General features: G+C 46.9%; 1 protein-coding gene across 2 annotated transcripts in view; it reads right to left on the bottom strand.

Annotated features, from left to right (window-relative positions):
• The window catches only part of B4GALT4 (beta-1,4-galactosyltransferase 4), a 138,714-nt gene extending 115,840 nt beyond the window's left edge, over positions 1-22,874 (bottom strand). For both annotated transcript variants that reach the window (XM_040339102.1, XM_040339100.1), the window contains exon 1: positions 22,740-22,874. The gene's annotated coding sequence lies outside the window, so the exon portion shown is untranslated. The remainder of the gene's footprint in view (positions 1-22,739) is intronic.
• Between the last annotated feature and the right edge of the window lie 1,174 nt (positions 22,875-24,048).

Below are 24,048 nucleotides of genomic sequence, written 5' to 3'. Positions count from 1 at the left end.
GATTCCGAGGCTATGGAATGCAGGCTGCCGGTGGACAAGTTGGAGGGCTCAAGGCGGAGGTCAGGGGGATGATTGGCATGCGTAAGGTACAACTGAGAGCGCTGCAGTCGCTCTTGGGGAAGCTCAACTTTGCCTGCAGGATCCTCCCGATGGGGAGAATTTTTTGTCGGCGTCTGTCGGCCAGCACGGCGGGGGTTAGGTTGCCCAACCACTATGTAAGGCTGGTGAAGGAGCACAGGGAGGACCTGCGGGTCTGGCACTCTTTTCTAGAGGCCTTTAACGGAAGGGCCTTGTGGATGTCCGGCCCGGTCAGCAATTTTGACCTAGAGCTGTACACAGACGCGGCTGGAGGATCAGGCTTTGGGGCCTTTTTTCAAGGACAGTGGAGTGCTGGCCCCTGGCCTCAGTCCTGGCTGGCTGCGGGTTTTACAAAAAATCTGGTCCTGCTGGAGCTGTTTCCAGTGGTGCTGGCGGTTGAGTTGTGGGGCACGTCTTTCCGGGATCGGAAGGTGCGCTTCCATGGGGATAACCTGGGGGTCGTGCAGGTGATAAATCGCGTGACCGCGTCGTCTCCCCCAGTGATTCGGCTCCTGAGACACTTGGTACTTCGGTGTCTGCAGCTGAATGTGTTTGTTTATGCGGTGCATTTACCGGGGGTTGAAAATGTCGTGGCTGATGCTTTGTCTCGGTTCCAGTGGGACAGGTTCCGGGAGTTGGTGCCGGAAGCAGAAGAGCGAGGGGTCCCCTGTCCGGAGTGGCTGTGGCAGATTCCATTGGAATCATCTCCACCTGGATTAAAAAATCGGTGAGTGCGGGCACTTGGGCGGCCTATGAAAAAGTATGGTTAGAATGGAGTAACTTGGTGATGGAATCGGAGGTGCACCTTTCGGACCGGAGGTGAGGACATTGGTGTGGTATTTTTTGTCCAGAAATATCGAGGCAGGAGTGTCTCAGTCGGTATTGGATAAGAAGTTGGCCGGTTTGGCGTTTTTATTCAAGTGGCAGGGGTTGCCAGATTTTACAAAGGATTTCTGGGTGCGCCAGGCTCTGAAAGGGTACAGGAAGCAAGGGCGGCGGCTGGACACGCGCCGCCCTGTGTCTTTCGACATTTTAAAAGGGTTGATGGATAGGATGGGTACAGTGGGTTCGTCCGGTTTTGAAGTTACATTGTTTCGCGCGGCATTCGCGCTGGCATTTTTTGGGGCTTTTAGGATAGGCGAGCTGGTGAGCCCGTCGAAAATGGTCCAAGGGGCATGGGGGCATCGGACGTTAGTTGGGCCCCGGAAGGGGTCACGTTGTGGCTCAGACGGTCCAAAACGGACCAGAGTGGCAAGGGCAGAGCGGTCCAGGTGTTCCCGATCGAAGGATCGGAACTTTGCCCTGTGGGGCTGGTCCGGAAATATCTGGACATCCGCCCGGAGGTGAGGGGCACTTTTTTGATACACGAAAATGGGGCCCCGCTGTCGAGATATCAGTTTGTGGCGGTGTTTAGGAAGTGTCTGGGGGAATTGGGCCTGGTTGCAAAGGAGTTCTCGGCTCATTCATTTAGGATTGGGGCTGCTACGGAGGCGGCAAGGAATGGACTGGAGAGGACGCAATAAAGAGGATAGGACGGTGGGAATCGAGGAGGTTTCGTTCATATGTTAGGCCGCAGCTGGTGGCAAATTTGTGTTGAGGGAGTGGGAGATTATGTTGGGATAAGGGAAATGAGTTAGATGACTGTTTGAAAACGTGGGTGTCGCTGTATTGGGGGATGTGTTAGTTATTTGCTGTTGCTTACTGTCTTTCAGGTAATGGACCCTTGTTGGTCTGGATATTGGGCCACTCTTACGTGGTTCGGGGGAAAAACGGGCGGAGGCGCGCCCGACCGGTCGGCAACTGGGGATTTCGAGACAGGAGGCGAGGGTACGGTGGTTGGGGGTCCCAGGGATGTTATGGAGCAGAGTTGTGCCGGAGGTACACAAATGGGCACGTTTGGACAGACCTCCGGATGTGCTGGTGATTCATGCCGGGGGCAATGATCTTGGGGTGAGATCTATGCTGGAGATAGCGCGGGATATTAAATTCGATTTTCAGCGGCTCCGGTTGTCTTTCCCGGAGGCGGTAGTGGTGTGTCGGACATGTGGCTAGGACATCGTGGATGGCTAGGTCGGTGGACGCGGTGAATCGTGCGCGCAGGAAGCTCAACAGGAATGTGGGGCGTTTTGTGCTAAGGAACGGGGGGCTGGTGGTTCGGCACCCGGAATTGGAGGTTGACCCTTGGCGTTACCTCAGGAGTGATGGTGTTCACCTCACGGACATGGGGATTGACATGTGGGCGTTGCGCCTAGAGGAGGGGGTACAACAAGCAATGAGGGTGTGGAGGTGCGCCCGTAGGTAAGGTGTTACCTTCGGGTGCTGGTGGCGGGTGTTTTTCGGACTTTGCAGGAGAAGATATTACCCCAAAGATGGACACCAGTACCCAGTGGTGGATGGACACCAGTACCCAGTGTTGGATGGTTTCTGAAGGGGTTTCTAGTTCCCATCTACTAATGTAGCTGGAAGGTTGGTGAATTGGGGGCACTGCGGTCAACGGTCGTCTTTGAGCCAGTTTCGGCTTGAGGCCTATGACCAGAGGTTAGGACACCGCAGTGCCAAATAAAGAGTTACAAGGTTACAGAGTTAAAATGTGAACAAGTTTAGTGGTTACTGGGTCCTGCAAAGTCCAACACCATTTAGAGAGGTATTATCTCAGGAATTTTACGTGTTTGTTGTTATGTTATTGGTTATTTATTATTTAAAGAGTATTTAAAATAAAGGAGGCTGCTACGGCCAGTTTTTACTCCAACATTAAGTGGTGGTCTCATTATTTATTAAGGGGTAATGTGGGGGTATTAACTGGAAAGGGGTCTTAGCGGTCAGGGTGTATTCTGGTATACCATAGTCATGACTCTGATATGTACATAACTTTACATTTGTCAACATTAAACCTTATTTGCCACAAAGTTGCCCAATTACATAGTGCAGGGGTATGCAATTAGTGGACCTCCAGATGTTGCAAAACTACAAGTCCCATCATGCCTCTGGGTGTCCTTTTGGCTGTCAGAGTCTTGCAGTTCTGCAACAGCTGGAGGTCCGCTAATTGCAAATCCCTGACCTAGTGTATTGAGGTTGGCTTGTAAGTTGAAGACTATAACCAATTAAGATCCGGACCATTATGCAGGTAAAGGACCTGGCCCCTTTTTGGCATTTGGCACTGCGTCCCTTTAACTGACAATTGCACGGTCGTGCGATGTGGCTCCCCAAAAAAAATTGGCGTCCTTTTTTTCCCACAAATAGAGCTTTATTTTGGTGGTATTTGATCACCTCTGCAATTTTTATTTTTTGCACTATAAACAAAAACAGAGCGAGAATTTTAAAGAAAATGCAACTTTTTGTTGCTATAATAAATATCCCCAAAAAATATATAAAACATTTTGTTTCCTCCGTTTAGGCCGATACGTATTCTTCTACTTATTTTTGAAAAAAAATCGCAATAAGCATTTATTGATTGTAGGGGGGGTGGCTGGACGTGTGACGTCACTGATCATCGTTTCCTATAACAGGGAACAGACGATCAGTGACAAGCCACAGAGAAGAACGGGGAAGGTGTGTTTACACTCACCTCTCCCCATTCTTCAAGCTCCTGTGACCCGATCGCGGGACACCGGCTGCGATCGGTTCCCCGGGTCCCGCAGCTTCGGAGCGGTCGAGAGCGCGGCGCGCGACCCACGGCTGGGCATTTAAAGGGCAACATACCTGTACGTGCCTGTGCCCAGCCATGACATTCTGCCGACGTATATCGGCGTTAGGCGGTCCTTAACCACTTAAGGACCGCCTAACACCGATATACGTCGGCAGAATGGGTACAGGTACGTCGCCTTTAAGAGCCCAGCCGAAGCTCCGTGACCACGCCCGCGGACCCAATCGCCGCCGGTGTCCTGCCATCAGTCACAGGAGCTGAAGAATGGGGAGTGGTGTGTGTAAACACACCTTCCCCGTTCTTCACTGTGGCAATGTCAGTGATCGTCTGTTCCCCGATATAGGGAACGACGATCACCGATGTCACACGTCCAGCCCCGCCCCCCTACAGTTAGAAACACATATGAGGTCACACTAAACTCCTAAACTGCAATTGGCATTTTCACAGTAAACGGTGCATTTTTATAGCACTTTTCGCTGTGAAAATGACAATGGTCCCAAAAATGTGTCCAAATTTTCAGATGTGTCCGCCATAATGTCGCAGTCACGAAAAATGTGATGATCGCCGCCATTAGTAGTAAAAAAAATAATAAAAAATAATAATAAAAATGCCATAAAACTATCCCCTATTTTGTAAACGCTATAGATTTTGCGTAAACCAAATCGATAAACGCTTATTGCAAATTTTTTTAACCAAAAATAGGTAGAAGAATACGTATCGGCCTAAACTGAGAAAAAAATAATGTTTTTTTATATCTTTTTTGGGGATATTTATTATAGCAAAAAGTAAAAATATTGCATTTTTTTCCAATATTGTCGCTCTATTTTTGTTTATAGCGCAAAAAACAAAAACCGCAGAGGTGATCAAATATCAACAAAAGAAAGCTCTATTTGTGGGAAAAAAAGGACGCCAATTTTGTTTGGGAGCCACGTTGCACGACCGCAAAATTGTCAGTTGAAGCGATGCAGTGCTGAATCACAAAAACTGGCCAGGTCCTTTACCTGCATAACGCCCCTTTCAGACGTGTGGACCGTATGCCCGCTTTTTCATCCATCTGTTTGCGGATGAAAAACCTTAGTTAGACTTACCGGTAACGGTATTTCTACGAGTCTTTCAGGACAGCACCTGGAGAGAGCGCAGCTCCACCCACTTTCCAGGAAACACTGCAGCTATAGCTTTAAATTCCGCCCACTTCCAACATGACCTCAGTTGTTAACGAGTACCTCCGGCCATGCTGAAATTAGATAAGCAGAACAAAGCAACAATACATGTTAGCATTTATACATTCACCTTTATAAAACCAAGGGAGGGTTATCGGTGCTGTCCTGAAAGACTCGTAGAAATACCGTTACCGGTAAGTCTAACTAAGGTTTTCTCGCCTCGTCTTTCAGGACAGCACTTGGAGATGATAACCGAGTACTTACTCTAGGGTGGGACCACCGCTTGCAGGACTTTCCTGCCAAAAGATTGCTCCGCTGCTGCGAGCAAATCCATTCTGTAATGGCGAGTGAATGTAGAAAAACTCGTCCACGTGGCTGCTTTACAGATATTTTCTGGTGAAGCTCCGGCTCTTTCCGCCCAGGATGTTGCCATTGCCCTTGTAGAATGAGCCACCACTCCCGTGGGAGGTTCTATATCCATGGCCTTGTAAGCCTCATGGATAGCCATACGAAGCCACCTAGCTAAAGTGTTTTTCTAAGCTCCATAGCCTTTCCGAGCTCCCGAGAACAACACAAAGAGAGAATTTGCTTTCCTAAATTCACTAGTGATCTCTAGATAGTGTACTAAACACCTTCTTACATCTAAAGTATGAAAGTCTCTCTCTTTTGGACCAGATGGATTTAGACAGAATGTAGGAAGAACTATTTCTTGTGTTCTATGAAATGCTGATGCTACCTTAGGTAGGAAACCCGGATCTGTCCTTTACACAACCCTATCCTGGAAGATGGTCAAAAAGGGTTCAATAATTGACAAGGCTTGAAGTTCACTGACTCGCCTAGCTGAAGTGACTGCTACTAGCAAAACCAACTTCAATGTCCAATACTTGAGTGAAGTCTCTACAGGTGGTTCAAAGGGTCTTTTAGTCAGACCTCTTAGAACAACTGATAAATCCCATTTGGGCAAAAATTTAAACGGTACAGGCCTAGCCCTGGCTAGGGCCTTAAAAAATCTGATAATATAGGGATCCAGAAATAACCTTCTCTCTAGAAAAACCGAAAGTGCAGCAACCTGAGATTTCAGAGTGCTGGCTGCCAAACCCTTGTCCATCCCGTCCTGTAAAAATTCCAGGACCGACAAACTACTTAGAGGAGGACAATCCTTGGACTTACACCAAAAATAAAAAAATTTCCAGGTTTTAAAATAAATAGCCCTGGTAACTTCTTTCCTGCTGCTAAGCAAAGTATTAACTAAACGTTTGGATAATCCCTTACTCTTTAGGATTTGCTCCTCAGTAGCCAAACCGCAAGCTTTAGATGACTTGCGTCGGGATGTAGAAGGGGACCCTGGAACAGTAAGTCCTTCCTGACTGGAAGTAGCCAATGAGCCTCTATTGCTAGATCTAACAGGGCTGAAAACCAGGGCCTCTTGGGCCAATAGGGGGCTACTAAAATTAGAGTCGTCCTTTCCTCCTGCAATTTTCTGAGAACTAGCGGGATCAATTGAACCGGGGGAAAAGCGTAGCACAAGCGGAAGGACCAACGCTGGGCTAACGCATCCAGTCCCTCTGCTTGGTCCAGCCTGTTGAGGGAGAAAAAACGTGGGACCTTTGTGTTGGTTTGAGATGCGAACAGGTCTATTTGGGGAGTTCCCCACCTGTCCACTATTTCCTGAAACACCTCTTGGTTTAGGCTCCATTCGGACTCCAGAACCCTCTGTCTGCTCAAAAAATCCGCCAGATGGTTCAGGTCGCCCTTCAGGTGTACCGCAGACAAGGATGCCACGTTTACTTCTGCCCAATACAGAATTTGCAAGGCCAGATTCAGTAGGCACCTGCTTCTCGTGCCCCCCTGCCTTGAGATATATGCCACTGCCGTGGCATTGTCCGATAGGACTTGGACATGTTGACTCTGGAGAAGCTGACTGAAGGCCCCTAGTCCCATGAAAATGGCTCTCAACTCCCTCCAATTGGAGGATCTCCTGGAATCCTCCCTTGACCAGGATCCCTGGGCCATCTGGCCCTCGAGATGGGCACCCCACCCCCAGGAACTTGCATCCGTTGTTTGGATCTTTGTCGTGGGGAAGGTCCATAACAGACCCAGACTCAGATTTGCTCGAGTCCTCCACCACCAAAGTTTTCTTTTTACCTGAGGTGGGATCAAAACTGTTTTTCCAGGGATTCCCCGAAAGCCCAGTTTTGAAGGATCGCCAGCTGGAGATCTCTTGCATGGAGACGGGCCCACTGAACTGCTGGAATAGAGGCTGTGAGGAGACCCAGAGTGGACATAGCTGTCCGGACAGTTATTGGGAGATCTGTCTGTACTGCCTTTACTGCTGCTTGTACTTTGACAATTTTTTCCTCCGGAAGGAAGATCTTTTCCTGAACCGAGTCTATGGAATACCCCAGAAAGACCATCACTTGAGAGGGAACCAGGTTCGATTTTTCTTTGTTTAAAATCCAACCTAATTCCTCTAAATGGGACTGAGTCCTCCTCAGGTCTCTGAGCAACCGATCCTCTGATTTGGCAAACAGCAGGAGGTCGTCCAGGTATGGGATTACAGATACTCCCTCCAACCTGAGTGGCGCTAAAGCTTCTGCCACTACCTTCGTGAAGACTCTGGGGGAGGAGGAGAGCCCGAAAGGGAGGGCTCTGAACTGAAAGTGTTTCACCTCCTTCCCCGTCCTGATCGCCAAGCGAAGGAAGCGTTGCGATGAGACTCTTATTGGGACATGCAGGTATGCATCTCTCAGATCTATCGAAGCAAGAAAGCATCCTGCTGGGAGAAGCTTCCTTACCGAATAGATGGAGTCCATCCTGAATTTTTTGTAACGGATTGACTTGTTCAGGATTTTTAAGTTCAGAATCAATCTGAACTTTCCTGAAGGCTTCCTCACTAAGAACACGTGGGAGTAACACCCCAACCCCTCCTCGTGCTGGGGTACAGGAGTGATAACCTTTTGCTGAAGAAAATCTTCTATTAGTGTCATCATTGCCTGAGATTTCTCCTGATCTTTTGGCAACTGAGTCACATAAAACCGGGAAGGTGGATACTCCGAAAATTCCAGTGCGTAGCCCTCTGCGATCACCTTGAGGACGAAAGCACTGGAAGTCGCTACTTCCCACTGTGGGAGAAAGGACTGAAGACGCCCTCCCACAGCCGGAAGACCGTCATTGGGGTTTTGAGGGCTGACTGGGGGAATGAAACCTCCCCCTCGGGGGCCGCCAGGACTTACCACCTCTCTGTGCCTCCTTTGAATTTTGGGACTGGAAAAAAGAACGAAAATTCTTCTTTGTTTGTGGCACTACTTTCTTTAAAGGGAAAGCTTTCTTCCTATCTGCTGTTCTGTCTAAGACTGCCTCTAGACCAGAACCAAATACTAAGTCCCCCTCAAAAGGCAGACCACATAGCTTCACCTTTGAAGCTGCGTCCCCTGACCAAGTCTTAACCCATAAGGCTCTCCTAGCCGAGTTAATTAAGGCCGAGGACCTAGCCGACATCCTTATTGACTCAGCTGAGGCATCCGCCATGTACCCTACAGCGTTGACCAATACTGGTAAGGACTCCAGAAGTTCTCTGCGAGAGGTACCTGCCTCAATATGGCTTTTTAATTTATCCAGCCAATGTTCCAGGTTCCTAGCTACTACTGTAGACGCCATAGCAGGTTTGAGGTTGGCTAGTGTGGAATCCCACGCCTTTTTAAGAAGAGCATCAGCTCTCTTGTCCATGTTATCCTTTAAGGCACCCATGTCCTCAAAAGCTAAATCTGTGTTACGTGACACTTTTGAAAAAGCCGCGTCAAGTTTGGGTTTCTTATTCCAGACCTGCGCTTCGTCTTCATCAAACGGGAACCTTCTTTTCAAAGATTTAGAGAAGGGGCCCTCTCTGGATCCTTCCATTCTCTCCTGATAGCATCCGATAAAACTTTGTGTACTGGAAAGGTCTTGTGTTTAACCTCATCTAACCCCTGGTACATTTTGTCGTGTAACGACAACTGGGCCTTGTCTTCCTTAATATTAAGGGTAGCATGAATTGTTTTTAGGAGATCGTCTACCTCCTCTAATGACAATTTGTAACAAGAAGAGGATTTATCTCGATCATCGTCCTCCTCTGCATCAGACCCTGAAACCACACTCTTAGGTTCCTCATCCTCAGACTCACTAGCTACCCCCCCTGGGAACTAGTGGAAGCCCTAGGGGTAGAATGTGAAACCGGACGTTTTTCTAGGAAGGAACGGAATGATGAAAAATTCTGTTCCAATTCCTTCCTAAAGGAGGAAAGCATCTCCTTTGGTTGTTCAGAGGGTGCACTGGCGGAGGCTTCCTCTCTAACCAAATCTGCAATGCAGGTTTTGCCCATCTTTTCAGCGGGCGGCCGTGTAAACGATAACGGCGGTCTCCGCGGCGGATTCGCCGCGAGATCGCCGTTATCGGTGGCGGGAGAGGGGCCCCCCCCCCCCTCCCGCCGCTCTTCCGCGCCCTCCGCCGCTTACCGGAGCCGTCGGTAGCGGCGGAGATCGGATGCTGCAGCCTGAGCGGTGAGGACTTGAGTGAGGGCAAGATGGCCCCCATCCGTCCTCATAGCTTTGCTGGGCGGAAGTGACGTCATTTTTTTTTTGTCATTTGAAAAAATGACAGTTTCATTTTTTTTTCTTGCATTTTAGTCTAAATATTAGATGTGAGGTCTTTTTGACCCCAGATCTCATATTTAAGAGGACCTGTCATGCTTTTTTCTATTACAAGGGATGTTTACATTCCTTATAATAGGAATAAAAGTGATCAAATTTTTTTTTTTTATTTCAGTGTAAAAAGTAATAAAATAAATAAAAATAAATAAGAAAACAAAAAAAATGTTTTTTTAAAGCGCCCCGTCGAGCTCGCGCGCAGAAGCGAACGCATACGCGAGTAGCGCCCGCATATGAAAACGGTGTTCAAATCACACAAGTGAAGTATCGCCGCGATCGTTAGAGCGAGAGCAATAATTCTAGCCCTAGAGCTACACTGTAGCTCAAAAAATGCAACCTATAGAATTTTTTAAACGTCGCCTATGGAGATTTTTAAGGGTAAAAGTTTGACGCCATGCCACGAGCGGGCGCAATTTTTAGGCGTGACATGTTGGGTATCATTTTACTCGGCGTACCCATCTTTCACAATATATAAAAAAATTGGGCCAAATTTATTGTTGTCTTATTTTTTAATTCAAAAAAGTGAATTTTTCCCCAAAAAAGTGCGCTTGTAAGACCGCTGCGCAAATACGGTGTGACAAAAAGTATTGCAATAACCACTATTTTATTCTCTAGGGTGTTAGAAAAAAAAAATATATAATGTTTGGGGGTTTTAAGTAATTTTCTAGCAGAAAAAACTGTTTTAGTCTCGTAAACACCGAATCTGAAAAACACCTAAGGTCTTTAAGTGGTTAATGTGTATCTAAACCTAAGAACCAAAATTTCATATATTGTAGTTTACCAGTCCCTCAATGTAGTGGCTGCATTAGCGCTCTTTTTTTCTTTTAAAGTTAAATAACATTGCCACCTGGTGGTTAGATACTGTACATGTAATCCCAATCACCAAAATCATGTTGATTTATATATGATGTATACATGATATTACTCATACAGACTACAGATATGGGGAAAAGGTCCAATCTTGCTGAGAAAATGCATAGGCCACCGCTGTCGACCTCCAGGGTTGTATTTAAACATTATGCACACCAGAATGGACACCCCCAGTGTGATTGTCAGGAAAACCAACCCCACAATACACTTTTGGAGGGAACGTGCTGAATGTTTTGTTTTATATGAAGAAATTGGTTTTGTATGTTCAGATCATAAAACAAGAGAATATATGTCTCCTCAGCATCCCTTGCACCCGCTTCTTTGACACCCTAGCATCCCTTTCAGCCTGTTCCCTCTGTCTCCTCAGCATCCCCTTCTGTGACACCTCAGTATCCCTTGCATCCCCTTCCCTGTGACACCTCAGCATCCCTTCCACCCCCTTCCCTCTGTCGCCTCAGCATCCCCTGCACCCCCTTCTCTGACACCCCAACGTCCCTTGCATTCCCTTCCCTGTGACACCTCAGCATCTCTTTCAGCCTGTCCCTCTGTCTCCTCAGCATCCCACGCACCCCCTTCTCTGACACCCCAGCGTCCCTTACATCCCCTGCCCTGTGACACCTCAGCATCCCTTGCACCCCCTCCCTGTCTCCTCAGCATCCCTTGCACCCCATCCCTCTGTCTCCTCAGCATCCCCTGTACCCCCTTCTCTGACACCCCAGCGTCCCTTGCATCCTCTTCCCCGTGAGACGTCAGCATCCCTTTCAGCCTGTACCCTCTGTCTCCTCAGCGTCCCTTGCACCCCCATCCCTCTGTCTCCTCAGCATCCCATGCACCCCCATCCCTCTGTCTCCTCAGCATCCCACGCACCCCCTCCCTTCTCTGTGACACCCCAGCGTCCCTTGCATCCCCTTCCCTGTGACACCTCAGCATCACTTTCAGCCTGTCCCTCGGTCTCCTCAGCATCCCCTTCTGTGACACCTCAGCGTCCCTTGCACCCCATCCCTCTGTCTCCTCAGCATCCCTTGCACCCCATCCCTCTGTCTCCTCAGCATCCCCTGTACCCCCTTCTGACACCCCAGCGTCCCTTGCATCCTCTTCCCTGTGAGACGTCAGCATCCCTTTCAGCCTGTACCCTCTGTCTCCTCAGCGTCCCTTGCATCCCCTTCTGTGACACCTCAGCGTCCCCTGCACCCCCATCCCTGTCTCCTCAGCATCCCATGCACCCCCCTCCCTCTGTCTCCTCAGCATCCCTTGCACCCCCTCCCTCTGTCTCCTCAGCATCCCTTGCACCCCTTTCCTCTGTCTCCTCAGCATCCCATGCACCCCCTCCCTCTGTCTCCGCAGCATCCCATGCACCCCCCTCCCTCTGTCTCCTCAGCATCCCATGCACCCCCTCCCTCTGTCTCCTCAGCATCCCATGCACCCCCTCCCTCTGTCTCCTCAGCATCCCATGCACCCCCTCCCTCTGTCTCCTCAGCATCCCTTGCATCCCCCTCCCTCTGTCTCCTCAGCATCCCTTGCACCCCCATCCCTCTCTCCTCAGCATCCCTTGCACCCCCTCCCTCCGTCTCCTCAGCATCCCTTGCACCCCCCTCCCTCTGTCTCCTCAGCATCCCATGCACCCCCTCCGTCTCCTCAGCGTCCCTTGCACCCCCTTCTATGTCTCCTCAGCGTCTCTTGCAACCTCTTCGGACTCTTCAGCATCCTCTTCTCTTTGGGTCTTTAGCTTCCCTTGCAACCCTTTCCCCCCGAACTTCTCAGCATCCTCTGTACCCCCATCCCTCAGAGGATAAAAAGACTGAAAAAGAAAACAAATGCAGCCAGCACATCTATAGACTGGTAAGCTGCAATATATGACATTGTTGTTGGGTTTGGATACACTTTTACAAGCATGTAGATTGGGGGGCTTTAATTTCACTTGCAGCATGCTTGTTCTAGACATGTATTCTTGGTTAGGCATTTGTGAAGAAGGCAGCCAGGTGTCTTTGCATTTCTCCAATCCCAATATTTTCTCTAAAGAAAAGGTCTCATTGCAGCTGGGCTGATCTCATCACGTTTCCAGCAAATCCTCATTAGAGTGCAGTCAGAGCCTCTCCCAGGCTGCCAGATGATGGGTGTGATGTCATAGTGTATCCACCCGTTCCCTCGCCTGGATCCTGGAAGTGATCCCCCAGGGTCTGCCCTATGAGCCTACGCTGAGGAAGTTCTCACCGCCGCCGGTGCCAAGGCCGAGCGCCTCTTCAATGCTGCAGTTTGTTCCTGGATTACTGGCAGAGGCGAGATTTTTCCATCCAGCTTCAGCGTGAGCTGCAAGGCGGAACGTTCCTCGACGAAATTGGAATCCTACCCAGGGAATCCGATCCACGGAACTCTGGAAGACACCCTGTTGGCAGCGGAATGCCGAACATGGAGCTTACATTTTGTCCCGTTCCATCAAAGAAAAAGCGCCAGCCGGGGCCCTATTTATGTGTGATGGGGCCCTATGGGGCAAAACCATTAAAGTGTATGTAAACCCCATCAATGGACTTCTCTTATTTGTCCATTTTGGTCTGTTAAATATAACATTGAAAGAGATTTGTTATATCTGCTCAATAAGTGCAACAAATACCAATTGATCCTGCCAGAAATCATGACCTGTGCAGCAATGTGTACATGCACTATATTACCAAAAGTATTGGGACGCCTGCCTTTACACACACACACATGAACTTTAATGGCATCCCAGTCTTAGTCCGTAGGGTTCAATATTTAAGGACCGAGCCTCTTTCTGAGATTTGGTGTTTACAAGTTAAAAACTTTTTTTTTTTTTTTTGCTAGAAAATTACTTAGAACCCCCAAACATTATAAAAAAAAAATAATCTAACACCCTAGAGAATAAAATGGCGGTCGTTGCAATACTTTGTCACACTGTATTTGCGCAGCGGTCTTACAAGCGCACTTTTTTGGGAAAAAAATACACTTTTTTGAATAGAAAATAAATAAAAAAATAAGACAACAGTAAGCCCAATTTTAATTTTATTTTTTAAATTGTAAAAGGTAATGTTACGCCGAGTAAATAGATACCAAACATGTTACGCTTCAAAAATAGCGCCCGTGCGTAGAATGGCGACAAATTTTATCCTTAAAAATCTCCACAGGCGCCGTTTAAAAAATAAAATAAAATCATTGCTTTTGCTCTACCGATCGCGGCAATACCTCAGGCCGCGTACACACGGTCGTTCCAAACCGATGAGAATGGTCCGACGGGCCATTTCCATCGGTTCACCGCTGAAATGCCCTGATGGTCTGATGTCCGTACACACCATCGTTCCAAAAACCGATCGGGTCAGAACGCGGTGACGTCAAACAAAGTTCAATGCTTCCAAGCATGCGTCAACTTGATTCTGAGCATGCGCGGGTTTTGAACCGATGCTTTCTGTACTAACCATCGGTTTGGACCGATCGGGCAGCGGTCCATCGGTTCGATTTTAAAGCATGTTTTAAAAGTTTGGACCGAAGGACAACGGACCGATGGGCCATACACACCGTCGGATTTGACCGATGAAACTGGACTTAAGGCCGTTTTCAACGGTTTGGACCGACCGTGTGTACGGGGCCTCACATGTGTGGTTTGAACAAAATTTTCATATGCGGGCGCTGCTCACGTATGCGTTCGCTTCTGCACTCTAGCTCGGCTGTTCTAAAAAAAAAAAAATGTATTAAATATATATATATAAACATTAATTAATTTTTTTTTTTTTTAGAACAGCCGAGCTAGAGTGCAGAAGCGAACGCATACGTGAGCAGCGCCCGCATATGAAAATTTTAAATAATATTATTAATAGAAAAAGCATGACAGGTCCTCTTAAATATGAGATCTGGGGTCAAAAAGACCCCAGATCTCATATTTACACTAAAATGCAATAAAAAAAAAAAAAAAATGCTATGGTATGGAGATGGGCGGGGGCAGGGGTGGACTGACAACTCATGGGGCCCCATGGGCAATAGGAGATTATGGGGCCACATAGTACACACACATACACTGAAAAGGTACAGAAGAGGCGGGGCAGCTATAATCTTGTGTTTTTTTTTTTTTTTAAAACAGATTTTTACTTACTGTCCCTGGTTTTACTGAGGCCGACAACCCTGATGGTCAGTCCACCCCTCGGCAGGGGGGCCATCTTTCCCTCACTTATCTCCATTCCCAGCTACCAGAAGGACCTGATCGCCTCCGCCGCTACCGACGGCTCCGGTAAGCGGCGAAGGGCATGGGAGAGCGGTTGGAGGGGCCCCCCCCCCCTTCTCTCTCCGCCAATAACGGTGATATTGCGACCACCATTATAGGAAACCGGACCGCCGGCTGAAGAAGAGGATAACTGGGTTATGGCAGCAAGCTGCTGCCCTTAACATAGATATCCCTCTTCAAACAGCCGGCGTATATCGGCGTGCGGCGGTCTGGAAGTGGTGAAAGTCATAAGGGAAATAAATTGGCCTTTTGTTTAGAAAGTTTGGAGACCACAAATCGAAAGCATCTGCGTTTATGGCCATTCGCGTCTATGGCCGGACACCTGCAGCTGAAAAATGGCGGGCTTTTACTCTATGCGCATTTCTAGGTCTCAGTACGTGTATGGAGTAGGGTGAACACGTGCCCCCCGGATTGCCCGGGACAGTCCCGCATTTTGCAGGTCTGTCCCGGGCACATTCATTCCAGGACAATACAGTGTCCCGGAATGAAACCGACACAGCCGCCCCTCGGGCCAATCTGATGCCCCCCAAAAAGGCCGCCACATCACCGCTTTACTCACTGACAGTACTTGTCCTGGCCGGGAATGCCTGGAGGAGCACAATCCCGCCCCCTGCTTGTGATTGGAGAAATCATAAATCCCACCTCTTGCGTCCAATCACTGTGCTGTGATTTGTTACAGCACAGGCTGATTTTTGGGAAGGGGGGTCACCCTAGTTTGGAAATGTGGTCACCTTAGTATGGAGGCCCTATGACGGGCACAAGAAAGTCACAAATATTAGGTGCACATTTAGCCTTGTTTTGTTCTTCCTCTTTTACGATTCAACATTACAAAGGAAGGCGGTGTATAAAAAAAATAAAATGTATGTTTTATTGCATCGTTTTCTTTTTACTAGAATTTGTTCTTGTTTGCACACCAAGTACTCGGCTGGCGAGTTTATTGCCGTCACGTGGTAACGATGAACTACGGAGAGTTAGAACGATCGTCTGCACACACTAGAGGAAAAGATCGTGCCAGTAAAACGGTTTTACGAGTACACTCCACTTTCCTCTTGTATTACATAGAGATATAAAATCCAGATCGTTAAACCGAGCCGTGTTTGCACAAAAAACTCGTTTGCCATCATTTTTTTTAAACCAAAAAAGAAAATAGGTACCGTTGTGGCGTAGGCGGGCCCAGGGCCGTCTTAATAGCATCTTGGGCCCCTGGGCAAAGTAAAGCTCTGGGGCCCCTACAATGATGACAGTGCAGGTAAACAGACATTAACCACTTCCATACAGGGCACTTACGCACCTTCCCGCCCAAGCCAATTTTCAGCTTTCGGCACTGTCACACTTTGAATGGCAATTGCGCGGTCATGCTACACTGTACCCAAACAAAATTGGCGTCCTTTTTTCCCCACAAATAGAGCTTTCTTTTGGTGGTATTTGATCACCTCTGCGATTTTTTTTTTTGCGCAACAACTAAAAAAAGACTGAAAATTTTGAAAAAAAATTACGTTTTTATTTTTTTCTGTTAATTTTTTTGTAAATAAGTTTTTCTCTTTCAATTACGGGCACTGATATGGCGGCACTGATGGGCACTGATGAGATGGCACTGATGGACATCGATGAGGTAGTACTAACGGGCACAGATGAGGTGGCACTGATTGGCGGCGCTGGTATGCGGCACTGATGGGCACACATAGGCGCCACAGATGGGCACTCATGGGCGGCACTTATGGGTGGCACTGATGGATACTTATGGGTGGCACAGATAGGTGGGCACTGGGCATGGATGGGCACTGTGGGATGGCACTGATGGACACTGTGGGGTGGCACTGATGGACACTGGGGGGCAGCACTGATTTTCCCAGGTTGCCAGTCAGTGCCCATTTGTGGGCACTGATTGGCATCTTTTTTATTTTTTTGAATGCGTTTTTATTTATTTTTTCCAGACTTTTTTTTTTTTGCAGGCTTTTTTTTTTTTTTTTTGCCCACCCTGGTGGTCCAGGGTGGGCATCCCTGGTGGTCCAGTGTGGCGATCCGAGGGGGGGGCTGCGCTGATCAACAATCAGCGCGAACCCCCCCTGTCAGGAGAGCCGCCGATCGACTCTCCTCTACTCGCGTCTGTCAGACTCAACGGCTCTTCCCGTTTACATCGTGATCAGCCGTGTCCAATGACGGCTGATCACGATGTAAACAGGAAGAGCCGTTGAGTCTGACAGACGCGAGTATAGGAGAGTCTTTACCGAGATCGGAGATGCACGGTGTCAGACTGACACCCCGCATCACCGATCGCCGCGCTGCGCGCCCCCACGGGCGCGCGCGGCATGAAATCCTGCAGGACGTTCTGGAACGTCCTGTCAGGATTTCAGAACCACTTCCCGGACGTAAATCGGCTATAGGCCGGGCGGGAAGTGGTTAAGTAGGTAGGAGGCAGACTGCCTCCCCTGTGTATCCATCACTCTCGGTGCCATCATGGGGCCCCCAATTTTCAGGGCAGCGTGGGCTCAAGGACCAGCTGCTTTGGGGAAAGTGTAGGGGCCCCCCCATGCAGCTGGGGCCCCTGGGCAGTGCCTCTCATTAAGACAGCCCTGGGCGGGCCATGGATTGTCAGCTATTGGCCGAGAAAGTACACATTTTTCCAGCTGATCATACGATTTCTCGTGAAACGTTGGGCCCCCACCAAAACCCAAGTGACTCTTTAACCACTTAAAGCGTCGGAAAACAAATATATTAAAAGCCAGCAGCTACAAATACTGCAGCTGCTGACTTTTAATATTAGGGCACTTACCTGTCCTGGAGTCCAGCGGCGTCCGCAGCAAAGCACGAGCGATCGCTCGTCACTCTGCTGCTCCCCACCGCCATCCTCGGTGAGGGAATCAGAAGTGAAGCGCTCCGGCTTCACTACCTGATTCCCTGCGGCGCATGCGCAAGTCATGTCCTGTGTTCTGGGAGCGGAATGTTTCCCAGAACACAGCAGGCGGGGACGGGAAGTGACGTACTCCCCGCAGAGAGGACTCCTGGAAGTGGGTGCAAATACCTGTCTTTGACAGGTATCTGCACCCCCCCTTCCCCCTGAAAGGTGTCAAATGTGACACCGGAGGGGGGAGGGTTCCGATGAGCGGAAGTTCCACTATAGGGTGGAGCTCCGCTATTTGGCTGCCCAATGACCGGGCCACTTTTTGCCATTCGGCACTGCGTCGCTTTAACTGACAATTGCGCGGTCGTGCGACGTGGCTCCCAAACAAAATTGTCGTCCTTTTTTCCCCCACAAATAGAGCTTTCTTTTGGTGGTATTTGATCACCTCTGCGGCTTTTATTTTTTGCGCTACAAACAAAAATAGAGAGACAATAAAAAAAAATAAAAAACACAATATTTTGTACTTTTTGCTGTAATAAATATCCTCAATTTTTTTTAAAAATGTTTTTTCTCAGTTTAGGCAGATACGTATTCTTCTACATATTTTTGCGTAAAAGTTAAAGCGTCTACGATATAAGGGTTTTATGGCATTTTTTAATATAAATTATATATATATATATATATATATATATATATATATATATATATATATGTGTGTGTGTGTGTGTGTGTGTGTGTGTGTGTGTGTGTGTGTGTGTGTGTGTGTGTGTGTGTGTGTGTGTATATATATATATATATATATATATATATATATATATATATATATATATATATATATATTAATGGCGGCGATCTGTGATTTTTATCGTGACTGCGGCTTCATGGCGGACACATTGGATACTTTTGACACAATTTTGGGACCATCGTCATTTGTACAGCGATCAGTGCTATTAAAATGCACCAATTACTGCGAAAATGGCACTGAAGGGGTTAAGTGTGTCCTAGGGAGTGATTCTAAACTGTTAGGGGGGGAGGAGCTACCAGTGACACGTCAGCGATCACTGATCACCGGGAACAGTAGATCCCTGACATTCACTAGGCAGAACAGGGGAATGCCTCGTTTACACAAGGCATCCTCCTGTTCTGTCTTTGCCGACCGCAATCGCGGGCCACCTGGGAGCATTGAGATCCGGGGACCCGCGGGTGCACTCACGCAAATTTAAAGGGACGTACAGGTACGCCCATTTGCCTGCCCGTGCCATTCTGCCGAGGTATATCGGCGTGCGGCGGTCGGAAATCGGTTAACAGGGTCATTACACTCTGGGGGGGGGGGGGGAGAGAACTGCCCGATAAAGTGATTACTGTGATTGCTTGTCAAAGTGGTCAATTGATTGGTTGCCAGTCCCACCGGCTTCCAATCAGAGATCGGGAACTGTTTACGACAACTAGATAACATTACTGGGAGTACAGGGTGACCACACCATCTGTTCTTTCCTAGGAAAAGAAATAGTCTGTGTGCAAATTTTATACACTAAAGCTCACTTAATTTCCGTTATAGCTGGTATACAATTTCCTAGCAAACAGGACTCCAGGCAAAAGGCTTGAAGGAAAACAGGTTCTGGACTTTGGCAGTCGCTTTTGAAATTCAGTTTCTAGTGGTGTGTAGAGTCCTCTGTGGAATTATCATGGTGTATAAAGTTTGGTTCAGGCTTTTTTTTAACTAGAAGCTTTGCTTTTGATCATTCCCACATGGAAATAACCCTTTCTACTTCCTACATCGGTTTCTATAAGTGAAGCATTTCTGTGTCCACTTTACTGTCCTCCAGACTTTAGAGGGACCAGACTGTGGACAGTGGGAGTAGATAATGCCACAGGCTTGGTGGTCAATGGGAGTACAGAATTACATAGCACCCCTGTGGTTAGGTAAAGAAGGAATAGTCCACAGTCGTTGGTATGAGTGGGAGGAATAGTCCACAGTCGTTGGTATGAGTGGGAGGAATAGTCCACAGTCGTTGGTATGAGTGGGAGGAATAGTCCACAGTCGTTGGTATGAGTGGGAGGAATAGTCCACAGTCGTTGGTATGAGTGGGAGGAATAGTCCACAGTCGTTGGTACGAGTGGGAGGAATAGTCCACAGTTGTTGGTACGAGTGGGAGGAATAGTCCACAGTCGTTGGTACGAGTGGGAGGAATAGCCCACAGTCGTTGGTACGAGTGGGAGGAATAGTCCACAGTCGTTGGTACGAGTGGGAGGAATAGTCCACAGTCGTTGGTATGAGTGGGAGGAATAGTCCACAGTCACTGGAATAAGTGGGAGGAACACTTGCTGCGGCCGGAGCGTCCCTGTTCTCCATTTCAGGTGCGAATCAGGTCCAAATTCTTGCCAAAATTTGCACCTAAAAACGAAGCCAGACACACAGGACCCTTCGGCAATTCGGACCGGAGCCGCCCCGGGGCTGTGTGAACCGGCTCCATAGAGAGCCGGTCACACTCTCTTGCCATGCAAATTGGATGCATAGAAATCCACATCCAATTTGGTGTGAACCCAGACTAATGCCGCGATCGGAAATTCCGACAAAAAAAACGTGGATTTTTTTCAGACGGAATTTTGGCTCAAACTTGTGTTGCACACAAAATTCCAACCGTCAAGAACGCGTGACGTACAACACTACAACGAGCCGAGAAAAATGAAGTTCAATGATTCCGAGCATGCGTCTTTTTGCGCGTCAGAATTGCATACAGACATACAGACCGGCTCTCAAATTTTTGCCGTCGTAAATTCCGACAGAAAAAGTCATATGGAGCCTACACACAGTCGGAATTTCCAACCAAAAGCTCACATCGAACTTTTCTTGTCGGAAATTTCCGATAGTTTGTACGCGGCATTAGGCTAGGTTCATGCTGGTGTGTGGGAAAACACTGCATGCGATTGGCACAGAAAAAGCGCACCGCATTCCTGTGCACATCACATGCAATGTCTGTGCCGTGGAATTTCAGCCATTGCATGGCTGAAATCACATCGCATCCGCACCCAAATTGCGCAGGATCCTTTTTTTTCTCCCGCACCTGAATTGCATTGCACTGTGTTTTGCCATCTGTTTCGAGGCATCATTAACCACTTGCCGCCCGCCATACAGTAAAATGACATGGGCAAAGTGGTTGTGTTATCCTGACTGGACCTCATAGGATGTCCGCAGGATAACAAGCCACGAGGGGCGCGCATCGCGTCGATCATTGTTGCGGCGGGTCAGTGCGACACACCACAACTTCGATCTAGGTAAAGAGTCTGACGGAGACTCTTTACCATGTGATCAGCAGTGTCCAATCACAGCTGATCACAATGTAACCAGGAAGAGCTGTTGATCGGCTTTTCCTCACTCGCTCTGACAGACGCGAGCCGATCAGAGGGGGTCTGTGCTGATTGTTTATCAGCGCAGCCCCCCCCCCCCCCCCCGCGGATGCCCGCCCAGGACCACCAGGGATTCTCACAAAAAAGGTACCCCAAAAAGGTACGCCACCCTGGACCACCAGGGAGATGGCAATCAGTGCCCATCAGCAATGCCTCCCAGTGCCACCCTTGAGTGTCGATCAATGCCCATCAGTGCCACCAAGGCCCGGACAGGGACAAAAAAAATAGCACCGGCCACTTTAGACTGAGCTGCCGGGGGAAGGGGGGGGGATGCGGTTAATGATGGGATGTGGGGTTCCAGCACCCTGCACCTCTTGGACCCCTTTACATTACACAGCACCCTGCACCTCTGGACCCCTTTACATTACACAGCACCCTGCACCTCTGGACCCCTTTACATTACACAGCACCTTGCACCTCTGGACCCCTTTACATTACACAGCACCTTGCACCTCTGGACCCCTTTACATTACACAGCACCCTGCATCACTGGACCCCTTTACATTACACAGCACCCTGCACCTCTGGACCCCTTTACATTACACAGCACCCTACACCTCTGGGCCCCTTTACATTACACAGCACCTTGCACCTCTGGACCCCTTTACATTACACAGCACCCTGCATCACTGGACCCCTTTACATTACACAGCACCCTGCACCTCTGGACCCCTTTACATTACACAGCACCCTACACCTCTGGACCCCTTTACATTACACAGCACCTTGCACCCCTTTACATTACACAGCCCCACACAGTTTGTTACACAGACACCCCCCTAACAGTTCTAGACCCAACAGCATGTTACACTGGGGGGGGGGGGACGTAAAATGCGGGCCGTTTTATAACGGAAACAAAAAGAAAAACTTTTTCCTTTTCCAAAAAATTTCGCTCTTTTTTTGTTTAGCAAAAAATAAAAATCGCAGAGGTGATCAAATACCACCAAAAGAAATCTCTATTTGTGGGAACAAAATGATAAAAAAAAAAAAATTGTTTGGGTACAATGTTGCATGACCGCACAATTGTCATCATTTAAACAGCGGCAGTGCTGAAAGCTGAAAACTGGCCTGGGCAGGAAGGCGGGGGGTGTAAGTGCCCGGTATGGAAGTGGTTAAGATAACATGGACACCCGCAGCAGATCGCATGAACACTGTGCGATTAACATGCGATACGGGGAAATACAGCGAATCTTGTGCGTTTCCCGCATCGTATTCGTTTGAACCGCAGTGCAGCTCTGCATAGGAGCCAATCAAACCCCTGTATGGCTGGCGGTTGGTAAAATTACTGCCCCCCCCCCCCCCTCACTACAAAGCGTGAATTCAGCGCCATCAAAAGTGATCGTTTTCAACACGCAGAGACGTATAGAAATTCACAAGTTTACAGAACACATTTTTATCGAATGAAAGCGCGATTATTTCACGACCGATCGCCGCGCACACCATTCAATTAGCATACAAGCGAATGGAACTTTCCGATCCGCAGGGTCGCTTTTTTTGTCCAGGTGGCGAGAAGATTCGGATTGGATATGGAAACGTCCTTCGCAGCGAGCGAGATTGCGCCAATCAGAGCGCAAGAAGAGCGTCCATCAATGAACCCAGCCAGGTGTCACCAATACATCAGCTCTGCCATTTGTATAATGCATCCAATGAGCTGAGATCCTGTGGAACTACAAATCCCAGCATTCCTTGCCAGCACCACAGGATTCTCCATAACAACACACAGCTCTGGACTGGCCAATCCAGGCTCTGAACACACATAGATACAATGTATATAAAAACTGATACAATGTAACTAATAATAGCAATCAGCAGATAAACAGCGTGTACTTACTGGCAGTGAACACAGGAGGGCGCCGCTACCTATGGTGTGTATATATAAGGGGAGCGCTACACCTGCCTCTCCCCCCAAGGCACTCGCTGCTGCTCCAGTCCCGCTATAAACTATAGAGAGCTGGAGGACCGAACGGACAGAGCGGCACGTACAGAGCTAGAACGAGGGCGGTCAGCTGGTACGGGCAGGAAGTGTGGCAGCCGCCATGTTTGTGAAGGGCACACTCCCGTAGAATACAAGGCTCAGGATTGCAGAGGGTTCGGGATGGCAAAGGAATTGTAGTCCCACGACAAACAATAAAATATTCAACTTTTTTTCAATTGATAAATAGTTAATTATAAATTAAATATCGATATAAATGAGTAAATATTTTAAAAATAGATATACATTATTAAGGTGATAATAAATAACTAAATTAAGTCATACAATACAAAATATATACAATGTATTTAAAAAATAGATCTACATCAATGAAGTAATACTAAATAATTTTTTAATTTAATAAATGAAGTCATACAATAAAAAAATATATTTAAAAAAATAGATCTACATCAATAAAGTAATACTAAATGATTTTATAGTTTAATAAATAAAGTCATACAATAAAAAATATATAAAATATATTTAAAAAAAATAGATCATCATCAATAAAGTAATAATAAATAACTTTATAGTTTAATAAATGAAGTCATACTATATAAAATATTGACTAAATAATAATGCATTAAAAATAAAACATTCATTAATTAAATATTTTGAATTTTTAGATATATATTAAACATCAATATAAATTAGTAAATAATTTAAAAAATAGATACACATTAATAAAGTAATTAGAAAATAACTTTATAATTTAATAAATTAAGTCATACAATCTAAAATATATTTAAAAAAATAGATCTACATCAATAAAGTAATAATAAATAACGTTATAATTTAATAAATGAAGTCATACAATAAAAAATATATAAAATATATTTAAAAAAATAGATCTACATCAATAAAGTAATAATAAATAACTTTATAATTTAATAAATGAAGTCATACAATATAAAATATATTTAAAAAATAGATCTACATCAATGAAGCAATACTAAATAACTTTATAATTTAATAAATTAAGTCATACAAATATATATATATATATATATATATATATATATATATATATATATATATATATATATATATATATATATATATATATAAAATATTAATTAAATAATAATGCATTAAAAATAATACATTAATTAATTTAATATTTTTAATGTTTAGATATATGTTAAACATCAATATAAATTAGTAAATC

Source organism: Rana temporaria, chromosome 2 (genome assembly GCF_905171775.1).
Source record: "Rana temporaria chromosome 2, aRanTem1.1, whole genome shotgun sequence".
Classification (NCBI taxonomy): domain Eukaryota; kingdom Metazoa; phylum Chordata; class Amphibia; order Anura; family Ranidae; genus Rana; species Rana temporaria.
This window is presented reverse-complemented; position numbering and strand designations above follow the sequence as displayed.